Source organism: Mustela putorius, unplaced genomic scaffold (genome assembly GCF_011764305.1).
Source record: "Mustela putorius furo isolate JIRA1106 unplaced genomic scaffold, ASM1176430v1.1 tig00000127_pilon_pilon_pilon, whole genome shotgun sequence".
Lineage (NCBI taxonomy): Eukaryota > Metazoa > Chordata > Mammalia > Carnivora > Mustelidae > Mustela > Mustela putorius.
Genome location: NW_025421288.1, coordinates 6,101,127 through 6,112,613, shown reverse-complemented (window position 1 = coordinate 6,112,613; position 11,487 = coordinate 6,101,127).

The following is an 11,487-nucleotide window of genomic DNA, read 5'->3' as shown; positions in this document are numbered from 1 at the left end:
TAAGGTCATACTGACTTCTCACTAATTAATAGCAAATCTGGTGGTATCTTTGGGAGGGCCTTCTTTTGCATAACATTTACAAGGTCCAGTTCTTAAACTAACAACCCATTTTTTAAAAGGAGGACAGGATGACAACATTTCATACTGTTTCTCCCACCAGTGGAAACCACTGATGCCAAAGAGGGAAAAGTAAGGGTCAAGGGCTTGATTTCAGGTTCTTACATGGATCTTAATTCCATTCCTTCTCATTATCTGATTCTCCCTTCTGTAGGCATCCAGCTCCTATAAGAGTAACCACAGGAAATGATGAAAATAAACAAGGTGGCCTCAAGAGAAGCCCAGGAATAGCAAATACATTGGAAAAACTGTCAACATGAAAGAGAAAGTGACATCACTGAAAGTATAGGTTAATGCCATCCATGGATATTTTGTAGTGCAAATAATAAGATTTTTACAGGGAAATTATATAAATGCCTGTGCTAATGATGTGGGAAACAGAGGCAGAAGAAAAGTTATTAAATTTCCTTACTCACTGATAAGCCCTTGAAACAGGCAGAGTGACATTCCTCTAGGGACTCAACTGCATCCACCTTAAAGCTCTGCTAAGGGCAAAAGGCATTCTTAGCCGACCACCGCCACACGCCCCCCAAAACCAGGATCCTGTGGTTCTACTTTAACATATAAAAATTCCTTTAGAAACTTCCGTTATCTCTAAACCCTCTGAGATACGTGTTGGCGATCATCCCCAAGCATATGGCCCACCAATATATATCTGAAGGGTCTCATGACTAAGGTTTTTTTAGACAGTAATAAATGACCTTTTCCCAGCAACAAATATCACCTCAAGGTCCTGGAAACCTTGCTTCCAAAATTCCTTAGAGACTGACACTAATTCTGATCCCCTCCCCTCGTGCAAGTATATAATGGACCACTCCTCACAACCCCGGGGCAGCAGCTTTTCTGCCCATGGGACCTGTCCCCATACTTTACTAAACCACCATTTTGCACCAAAGATGTCTCAAGAATTCTTTCTTGGTCATTGGCTCCAGATCTCACCTCACCAATCCTCACTTGTATTCTTCCAATTCAGGAAAGGCTGGTTAATGCTCTCTTACTAGAGATGTCAATCTTTCTCGTAGTCCCTTTCCCTTGTCTGTCCTATGTGAACTGGCATATTAACGACATGACTCAGATTGTCTTTCAGGAGCCCTGGAGGATGAGGCACTAGGTGGCTCATTCTTACCAAAATCAACATCAATAGAATATTAAATATAAATGTGTTAAAATTAATACTAAGATCATAGAATGTAGACTTTGATAATGTAGATAATCCATGAGAATGTGCACTCATAAATATCTTAGACTCAGTCTTGAGAGTACTAAATGCCTGTCAGGGAGTACATATCCTAAATTATATGGATTTCCCTTCCCAGATAACTAAGAAGGAAATTCTGAGTATACACTCTTATATGTATTACACACCGGGATGTTGCTCTCCCTGAACAGAAAGAGCTATAAGCTGGAGATGGTAAGCACTTTTTAAAATTTGAGATATGTGACAGATGATATTTTAAAAAAGATATGTATTACATATCTTTGAAATAGTCATGGTTAAAAGAAGCAAAAATACTTACATCCTTAGACACATATAACTCCTATATTAAATTTTTCTGGACATGACCCAGAACCTCTTTTCTTTTCATCCTCACTGTCCCTCCCTGTGACTTGGGGAACAGTAGGCTTTTGGAGGCAAATAGTAGAGAACAGCTTTGGAGTGGATTCTGGTTCCTTCTCTCTTTGGAGAACAACTATGTTAATGCATAGTTTTGTTACTTAAGAAATCACATGGCTCATCTGTCTCCACCTGAGAATTTGGAAGGTGAATATAAACCCCTAAAGTTGTGATAAGCGAACGGCATGTTGGTAGTGGGAATACTGTAGGAGGATCCTGTGTGTTACCTTACATTTTTAAATGTTTTAGAAGCCTGTTTTTTATGGAATGGCCCTTTGTTTTTTCATGATCCCTTATTTAGAAGGGTCTGCCTCTGTTTTATTAACTTCATAAGGAATTATAAAATGTGTTCTCTTTTAATGGGTTATGTATGATTTCTTAAGTTGCAGTGCTATGGTACTTCATCATATGTAAAACCTGTTATATGCAAGCTTGTGTTTTCATTGGTTGTTCAGTGCCTATAGTCAAAGGTTAATGCTGGTTATGCTGAATAATACAGTCTAGAATTTCAGCCAATCTGTTTGGAACTGGCCAGAGGAAATTGAAAAACTGCAAGAAACAAATGAAGTTAGTGTTGTGTGTTTAAAGTTGCTTATTTCAGCTCACATGACTCAGTTCCAAAGAGGAAAAGAAGAGGAAAGACAATTGTTTGTAAATGTTCTCATTTTATTAATGGCACTACTGGTGGCCAACATGGAGAGAGGTTTAGGCCTACACTACCAATGCAGGAGGTATTGGCTAGGTTGTCAACTACTAGTCCAACACCACCACCAAATCATAATTCATTGGATTTTATATAAAAATATCTGTGTCTTGAGAATTTAATTCTCTAAAACATTTTTTAGATATTTGCAGTTTAAACATTAAATAAAAATAATCAGCACTAGGAACCAATACTTCTTTGACTTCTGAATCCAGAGCATTCTATCTTGGCCTAATTTCTCCCTTTGTGATGCCGAGCTTCATCCTTAACAGAAATATGCATACAATAAGGAAAGACAGAAATCAGGGGTTGGCAAACTACGGCCTATAAGTAAAATTTTATCAAACACAGCCCTGCTCATTCATTTCCTTATGCTTTTATAATGTAATAGCACACTTGAGCTGCAAAAGAAACCACAAGGCACAAAATATTTACTAGCTGGCTCTTTCTTGAAAGTGGCTGACCCTTGGTCTTCATTAAGGAAGCACTGCTAAACCAGTATTTCAAGGTATTATTTTATTTGACATTTTGGGTTTTATTACCCATGGCATCATCTAGTCTCACTTGGGATGGGGAGAAATATGCCTACATTTTTGTAAAATAAAAGGACACTGGGTGTGCAGATTGTTCTGGGTAGCACAGACATTTTAACACTATTGTTTCCTCTAACTATGAGCATGGAAGGTTTTTCCATTTCTTTGTGTCTTCCTCAATTTCTTTCATAAGTGTTTTATAGTTTTCAACTGATGAATCACTAAACTCTACCTCTGAAACTAATAATACACTATATGTTAATTAATTGAATTGATTTTTTTTTTTTAAGGACACTGGGCACTCATGTTTAATTTCTGGCGGATCAATATTTAGAAAGTGTATCCATGGAAGCTGAGTCTCTGGAAGTTAAATGCATTAAATTATCAATGCATGAACTCCCTCTGGAAAGTCTTTGTGTACTTTCAAGAGTATAAATATTCCAATATGAAGACCACTGGCCTAGATGAAATCTGTTGATGGAAATAAAACTTTATGACCTACCTTAGCACAGAAATCTGAAAATAGATTCTGGAGACAGACTGATTGGATTTTCATTTTTATGGACTCTTAATATCTACATGATATTTATGTAGGCTCCCTAAACTGCCTGAATGTCAGTGTCTTTATCTGTAAAATGGAAATATAATAGTGCAACCCCACAGGCCCACTGGGAGAACTAAATGTGTTAATACAACTACATGTTTTGAGAAGTGCTTGGCACATGGTAAATTCTTAACAAATGTCAGCCACAATCATAATTGAAATTATTCCTGTTTTTTTTCTTTTCTTGCCTATTGTTTTGTCTTAGGATGTTTTGTAATTGTGACTCTCGGGAGCCAGAGCTTGTTTGATCATATGCTAGCACAGCTAACCAGCATTACTGATCTATGGAAAGACTCGTTTTATTTTTCCTTAAGTCCACGTCCTGCTCTTAAATGGCCACACTTAAAAGTATTTCAAGTTGGGATGCATGGTTGGCTCAGTTGGTTAAGCATCTGACTTTGGTTTGGGTCATGATCTCAGGGTCCTGGGACTGAGCCCCACATCTATCTGGCTCTGCTCTTGGCAGGGAATCTCCATCTCCCTCTCTCTTTTTCCCCCTCCCCCTGCTCCACTGCTCACTGTCTTTCTCTCATATAAATAAATAAAATTCTGGCATTGTTATTATTTTTTTAAAAGGTATTTAATGTATATCCTTCCACACTATTTTCCCAGTGTTGTCTTACATGTATGTACAAATGTGAAAAATCTATGTTAATGTGTGTTTATAAATAGTTTGGTGCTATACATTCTAGGTTTTTTCCTTGCATTGTTCATTCACCTTTCTGTGTTTGAGCTAACTCCATGTTTCTACGTGAAATCTGATCTACTCCTCTTCACTTAGATTGTGTTCTGTACTGCTCTTTCCTGCCTCACTAGGCTCCAGAAACTCTGACCTAATTTTTTTAAGCACTCCAAACATTATTTGTATGGTTTTCTATTGTTACATAACAAATCACCAGAGATTTGGTCACTTAAAGCAATACTACTTATTATGTTACAGTTCTGTACATCAGAAGTCCACACAAACTCAACTGGGTTGTCTGCTAAGGGTCCCATCAGGCCAACATCAAGATGTCAGCCAGGCTGGGCCCTTACCTGCAGGCTCTAGAGAAGAAACTGATTCCAAGTTCACTCAAATTGTTGGTTGAATTCAGTTCATTTCTTGGGGTTAAAGGCCTGAAGTCCCTGTGATCTTGCTGGCTTTCAGCCAGAGGCTTCTCAGCTCCTGAAGGCAGTCCACACTTCCTTCAGAGGGCTACCTCCATCTTAGAACAAGCAAAGAAGCTGGTTCTTCTCACACTCCCAAAGCCTGTCGATGACTTCCACCACCAGCTAGAGAAAACTCTCCCCGTTAAGAGCTCCTGTGGTTAGATTAGGCCCACTCAGATAATCTCCCTTCTGATTAACTCAAAATCAACTGAACAATCCCCCTTGCCATGGGATATAAAATAATCATAGGACTAATGTTTCCGCATAATCACAGATTCCACTCACACTAACAGAGGAGTGACGCAAGACAGTGGCATTGCCATACCTTCCCACCACATGATATTTCAACTTTTTGATCTCTCTCCTTAGCAATCTCTCCCCAATGTATGTGATGGCTCCTTCCCTCTCACTATTCAGATCTCCATTTATCACCATCTTAGAGCACTCTTCCCTAAAACAGCCCCTCATCAGTTTTCAGTCCCATTAGCTATTTTATTTTTTTTAATGCTCTTATCATTGTATTGGTATGCCCAAATTCCGAGACCCCCCCAAAGACGACCACCAGAGTACAGAGTCAAAGCCAAAGAGCAAGGGTCATTTATTACGAGTTCAAACCCAGACCTCCGTGCACTCATTGCCAGTGATGCTAAGAGGTCTGGAGCTCAGGATCACAATACCTTTTTTTTTTTTTTTCAATTTATTTATTTTCAGAAAAACAATATTCATTCTTTTTTCACACCCAGTGTTCCATGCAATCCGTGCCCTCTATAATACCCACCACCTGGTACCCCAACCTCCCACACCCCCGCCACTTCAAACCCCTCAGATTGTTTTTCAGATTGTTTTTCCATAGTCTCTCATGATTCACCTCCCCTTCCAATTTCCCCCAACTCCCTTCTCCTCTCTAACACCCCTTGTCCTCCATGATATTTGTTATACTCCACAAGTGAAACCATATGATAATTGACACTCTCTGCTTGACTTATTTCACTCATCATAATCTCTTCCAGTCCCATCCATGTTGCTACAAAAGTTGGGCATTCATACTTTCTGATGGAGGCATAATACTCCATAGTATATATGGACAACATCTTCCTTATCCATTCATCCGTTGAAGGGCATCTTGGTTCTTTCCATAGCTTGGTGACCATGGCCATTGCTGCTATAAACATTGGGGTACAGATGGCCCTTCTTTTCATGACATCTGTATCTTTGGGGTAAATACCAGGGAGTGCAATGGCAGGGTCATAGGGAAGTTCTATTTTTAATTTCTTGAGGAATCTCCACACTGTTCTCCAAAGAGGCTGCACCAACTTGCATTCCCACCAACAGTGGAAGAGGGTTCCCCTTTCTCCACATCCTCTCCAACACATGTTGTTTCCTGTTTTGTTAATTTTGGCCATTCTAACTGGTGTAAGGTAATATCGCAATGTGGTTGGTTTTTTTTTTAAGATTTTTTTTTTTATTTATTTGTCAGAGAGAGAGAGAGCACGAACACAGGCAGACAGAATGACAGGCAGAGGCAGAGGGTGAAGCAGACTCCCTGCCGAGCAAGGAGCCGGATGTGGGACTCGATCCCAGGACGCTGGGATCATGACCTGAGCCGAAGGCAGCTGCTTAACCAACTGAGCCACCCAGGAGTCCCTCTCAATGTGGTTTTAATTTTAATCTCCCTGAGGGCTAATGATGATGAACATTTTTTCATGTGTCTGATAGCCATTTGTATGTCTTGATTGGAGAAGTGTCTGTTCATATCTTCTGCCCATTTTTTGATATGTTTGCCTGTTTCGTGTGTGTTGAGTTTGAGGAGTTCATTATAGATCCTGGATATCAACCTTTTGTCTATACTGTCATTTGTAAATATCTTCTCCCATTCCGTGGGTTGCCTTTTTGTTTTTTTTTTACTATTTCCTTTGCTGTGCAGAAGCTTTTGATTTTGATGAAGTCCCCAAAGTTTATTTTCGCTTTTGTTTCCTTTGCCTTTGGAGACATATCTTGAAAGAAGTTGCTGTGGCTGATATCGAAGAGATTACTCCCAGTCCAAAACCTCTGGGATACAGCAAAGGCTGTCCTAAGGGGGAAATACATACCATCCAAGCCTCCCTCAAAAAAATTGAAAAATCCAGAATACACCAGCTGTCTCTACACCTTAAAGAACTGGAGAATCAACAACAAATCAAACCAACTCCACACATAAGAAGGGAAATCATCAAGATTAGAGCTGAGATCAATGAGGTAGAAACCAGAGATACAGTAGAACGTATCAATGAAACTAGAAGCTGGTTTTTTGAAAGAATGAATAAGATCGATAAACCATTGGCCACACTAATCCAAAAGAAAAGAGAGAAAGCCCAAATTCATAAAATTATGAATGAAAAGGGAGAGATCACAACTAACACCAAGGAAGTAGAAACAATCATCAGAAGTTATTATCAACAGTTATATGCCAATAAGCTTAGCAACCTAGATGAAATGGATGCATTCCTGGAAAACTATAAACTACCAAAATTGAACCAGGAAGAAATCGACAACCTGAATAGACCGATAGCAGCGGGGAGCCTGCTTCCTCCTCTCTCTGCCTGCCTCTCTGCCTACTTGTGATCTTTGTCTGTCAAATAAATAAATTTTTTTAAAAAAATCTTTAAAAAGAAAAAAAGAATATCAGCCCTGGTTTTTGTGTGGTATGGAAAATGGAGACTTTTCTATTTGTTAAGCAAGTTGATCCATAAATATCAATATGCTTTTGGAAGTACAATTTCAAAGAGGTGTTACAAGGTGCTGAAAACTTTAAAAATGGTTTTCATGCCCCAGGAAGATAACTTTCAAAAGAAATCTGTAGCTCTGACTGCTTGTTGCACTTTTTGGTTTACTGTCCCTCTAATAACATTGTTATTGATCCGTCTGCTTCTCTCATTTAGTGGTATCAGCTTTGTAAAGTCGGGCTATCAATCCTTTAGCCTCCAAAATTCCCCCTTTATATCCATAATAAAGGCATGCTTTGAAATACAGGAAAGGAACATAAGAGCCAAAGAAATTAGATATATGGGAACCTCCACAGAGAAGTTGAATTAGTAAGACTTCTGGCTATGAAGTAGTATATTGAAGGAAATTAGAATTGTTTGTATACAACACATACACACTTCTAAATTGATAGCTGAGTTATTCTGCACTTGATTTACCTTTGCCTCTGTTTCTTTTGAATTCATGTTGTAAACCACACTGCCTGTTGAATGCAGAGTCCATTGTTTAATCTTCCATCAAAGGTCAATGTTGAATCCTCTCAAAGTTGCTGTTAGAAAACAAAGATTCGGGATAGGGGGGAAGGGAGAGGGTGGTTGGGTTATGGACATTGGGAGGGTATGTGCTATGGTGAGTGCTGTAAAGTATGTAAACCTGGTGATTAACAGGTTTGAACACACGCCATTAACAGACCTATACCCCAGGGGCTAATAATACATTATATGTTAATAAAAAATAAATTAAAAAAAAATAAATTTAAAAAAAAGAAAGAAAAGAAAACCAAGGTTCATTCTCTGGCTTTCCTGCTGCCTAGTTCTGCTAGTTCTACTATACGAGTCCTCTGGCCTTGACTTCATTCTAATGACATAACCACTAAGAAAAAATGAAAGATTCAAGAATTTTTGCCACCAAGATCTATAGAACATCCAGGGATAGAAAAATTCCAGTTTCACCCAAACTTCTGCAAAACACGACAAGGAGTATATTAGAAAAGACGATTATAGACCAAACTCATTCTGGGACATCAATGTAAAAATCGTAAACAAGGTACAGGCAAAAACCACCTCTAATCACACATTCTCTGATCCTCCCTTCTTCTGAATCCCCATGGTGCTCCTTATCTCTGGCCTATTTTCCGGTCTACAGTCTCTCATTGCCTCCTTCCACAAAGGAAGAATATAAATCACCACTGATCAATATCTAAATTTCAGTCCTTTCTCTGTTAGACAGTTGCATGACCTGTGGTCAACTGTCAGCCCTTTAGCCTCAGTTATTTAATATGAAAACTGGGAACCATGTCTTCTTTACAATGTTTCTAGATTTTAGGAGATAGAAGGACTAAAGAAGACTTAAGAGTACTTGGAAAGTCCTAATAGTATATACATCAACACATTCCCCCCTAAAAGGCCATGACTTCTTCAAGACCAACTTCTGCATCCCACTGGTCCTTCTATCCTAAAAGGACCAAACTCAAGTGTCATAAACATGAGCAAGTTCTTCATCTTGGGCCTTGACTGCACTATCTACCACTGGGCCACTGCGTGTTAAGATCTAAGTGTTAGGTAATGATTTCAAATGGTCACAACTATTAGGTCTTTCTGAATTCCACACTTGGTGACAAGGTAATTAAACTCATATCCCTTCTCAGTTATGTTGGCTACAGAACAGCCAATTCCCAGAGAAGCTTCATCAGAATGCAAAAAGTCATCTTGACCAAGTATAGTTGGTCCTACCACAGCCTGGAAAGCAAAAGAAGTATATCCTACCGACACTATTCAAAGAACCCAACGAGGAAAGATTCAGATAGAAATTTTTGTCCCAGAGGACACTCAGAAAATTTGAGCATAGCATATTTATTTATAAATAAAAAAATTTATTTATAAATAAATAAACACACACGTGCATGCACACCAGAACATCCTTGAGAGATGTGGTGTGATCATTCATATAAAGCCATGCCATTGTGAGTGAAAAAATTGACATCAGGTTAGGCTCTTAGAGGCTATCTAGGGATAATCCCCATCATTTCCTTTGCCCAGAAACATCCCCTTACAACTAGAGAGCTTAGCTACATGAAGCTACATGTTGTCTCTGCTTTGCTTGCTGTGTGGGATGTCCCATGGATTGGGATAGCCTCCAACTGGTGCATACTATTGGGTCTGCATAACCAGGCCAATGTAAATAATCAGTGGAACACAGAAGTTGCAGCTTCTCCATAGCTGCTGGCCCTCCTGCATAGCAGTTAAACATGCATTTTGTGGGGAAAGGGACAAAGGAAACCACATATTTGAGGAGGATCTGCCAAGAAAATGAAGAGCTGTACCTTCTTTGTCTCCTGCCCTGTGTCCTTCTATCAAGCAAAATGAAGAATTGTTAGATTAAAGCCTGTTTGTGTCCAGTGTGTCAACTCCATTCATTATATCCACAGTAGTGATGTCCCATCAATGTTATTACCAGGATTAGATCCTAAGGGAGTTTTTAGATAGATATGCAAAGATAGGTTACACAGATAAAGCTGTCCATCACTAGAATTTCATAAGGAAAAGCTAGAAATAATGAAATGGTATTTACTTTCTACACAGTATCCAGTGACTTTTTGGATAGGAAAAATATATATATATTTGGTGAGAAAAGCTTGCTATAAAATAAGCCACAGGTAGGGCAGACACATGGCCAACACGAATAAAACAAGAGATGTTAAAAGATAACTTTATGACTCAGGATAAATAAGAAGTGAAAAGAGAAAAAGTAAAGAGCTTTGTTTTCCACAACATGGTTTAGAGCTATGATCACTTAGGGAGGGGACAGGAGATGACCAGAGTAGGGTGGCTGGCTTAGGAGTAGATTGGGAGATCAGGGTGGGATATAGTAGAGCAATAGGGAAACTTTTTCCCCACATAGGGTGGATGGGGATGGGGTGTGTTCCACAATAGAAAATACCTACATCTAGAAGGAAAAATAAAAACTAGCTCTCTCCCAAGCATAAGGCTAAACTAGATAAATCATTTGCTTAGGGGTAAGGTGGAGAGCAAAAGAGAGAAATCAATATCACTACAAAAGTCAGAAAAATAGAAAGCACAAGTCACCTCCACTCAAAATAGCATACCATAAAAAGCCCTCCAACCTCTTAGTGTAGAAACTACACTTTCAAACAACAAATCATGAGGACACTCCTGTACCTGGATCTTGCTCAGAAAAAGCTAAAATCATGCACAAAAGTAGAAATGATTGTAACCCTACAAAATCCTTCATGATATCAACCTCCAACCAGTGACCAAAACACAGGATACTAGAGGCACCTGGCCTAGTAGCCATGGGTCATTTTATAGCCAATACCACCAACCCCAAGCTTTTGGCACTTAAAAAATCACTCTGCTGATCGCTTTCATTTTTCACAAATATATGTATTGTGTTTTTGCTGATCCAAATTAATACTTGGAGTATATGGAAAGTACAAAGAAGAAAATAAAAACTATTTATGAGAGCCACTATTTGGGGGCTCTTGGGTGACTCAGTCAGTTGGGTATCCAACTGTCAATCTCAGCTCGGGTCTTGATTTCAGGATTGTGGGTTCAGGCCCCATGTTGGGCTCCACAATGGGCATGAAGCATACTTTAAAAAAAAAAGCCACCATTTTTATATTCAAAGAAAAACTGCTTTCTACCTCCTGAACCTTGACTTCCCACTGATCACTCCAGTACTGAAATCAGGGGAGCAACAGTGCCACCACCAGGTCTTTGAGAAGTCCTAACTTCTCCAGGCCCTCTGAAATTCCTGGGAAAAGAAAATGTTCAGGGAGTGTCAACAGGTGTTTACCGAATTGTTGGGGAAAGGTATTTAGAGTGTTTGGAAAACTTTAGAAGCTTCAGAACTTTCAGATTCACTTGCAGGGTTTCTTGAACTATAGATTGCTGGGCTGTGTTCCAGGACATTCTTCCTCAAATTCTTATATGGCCCAAGAATTTGCATTTCTGAATGTTCTCAGATGATGCAGATTATGCAGATGATGCTGATGATGCTGATGCCA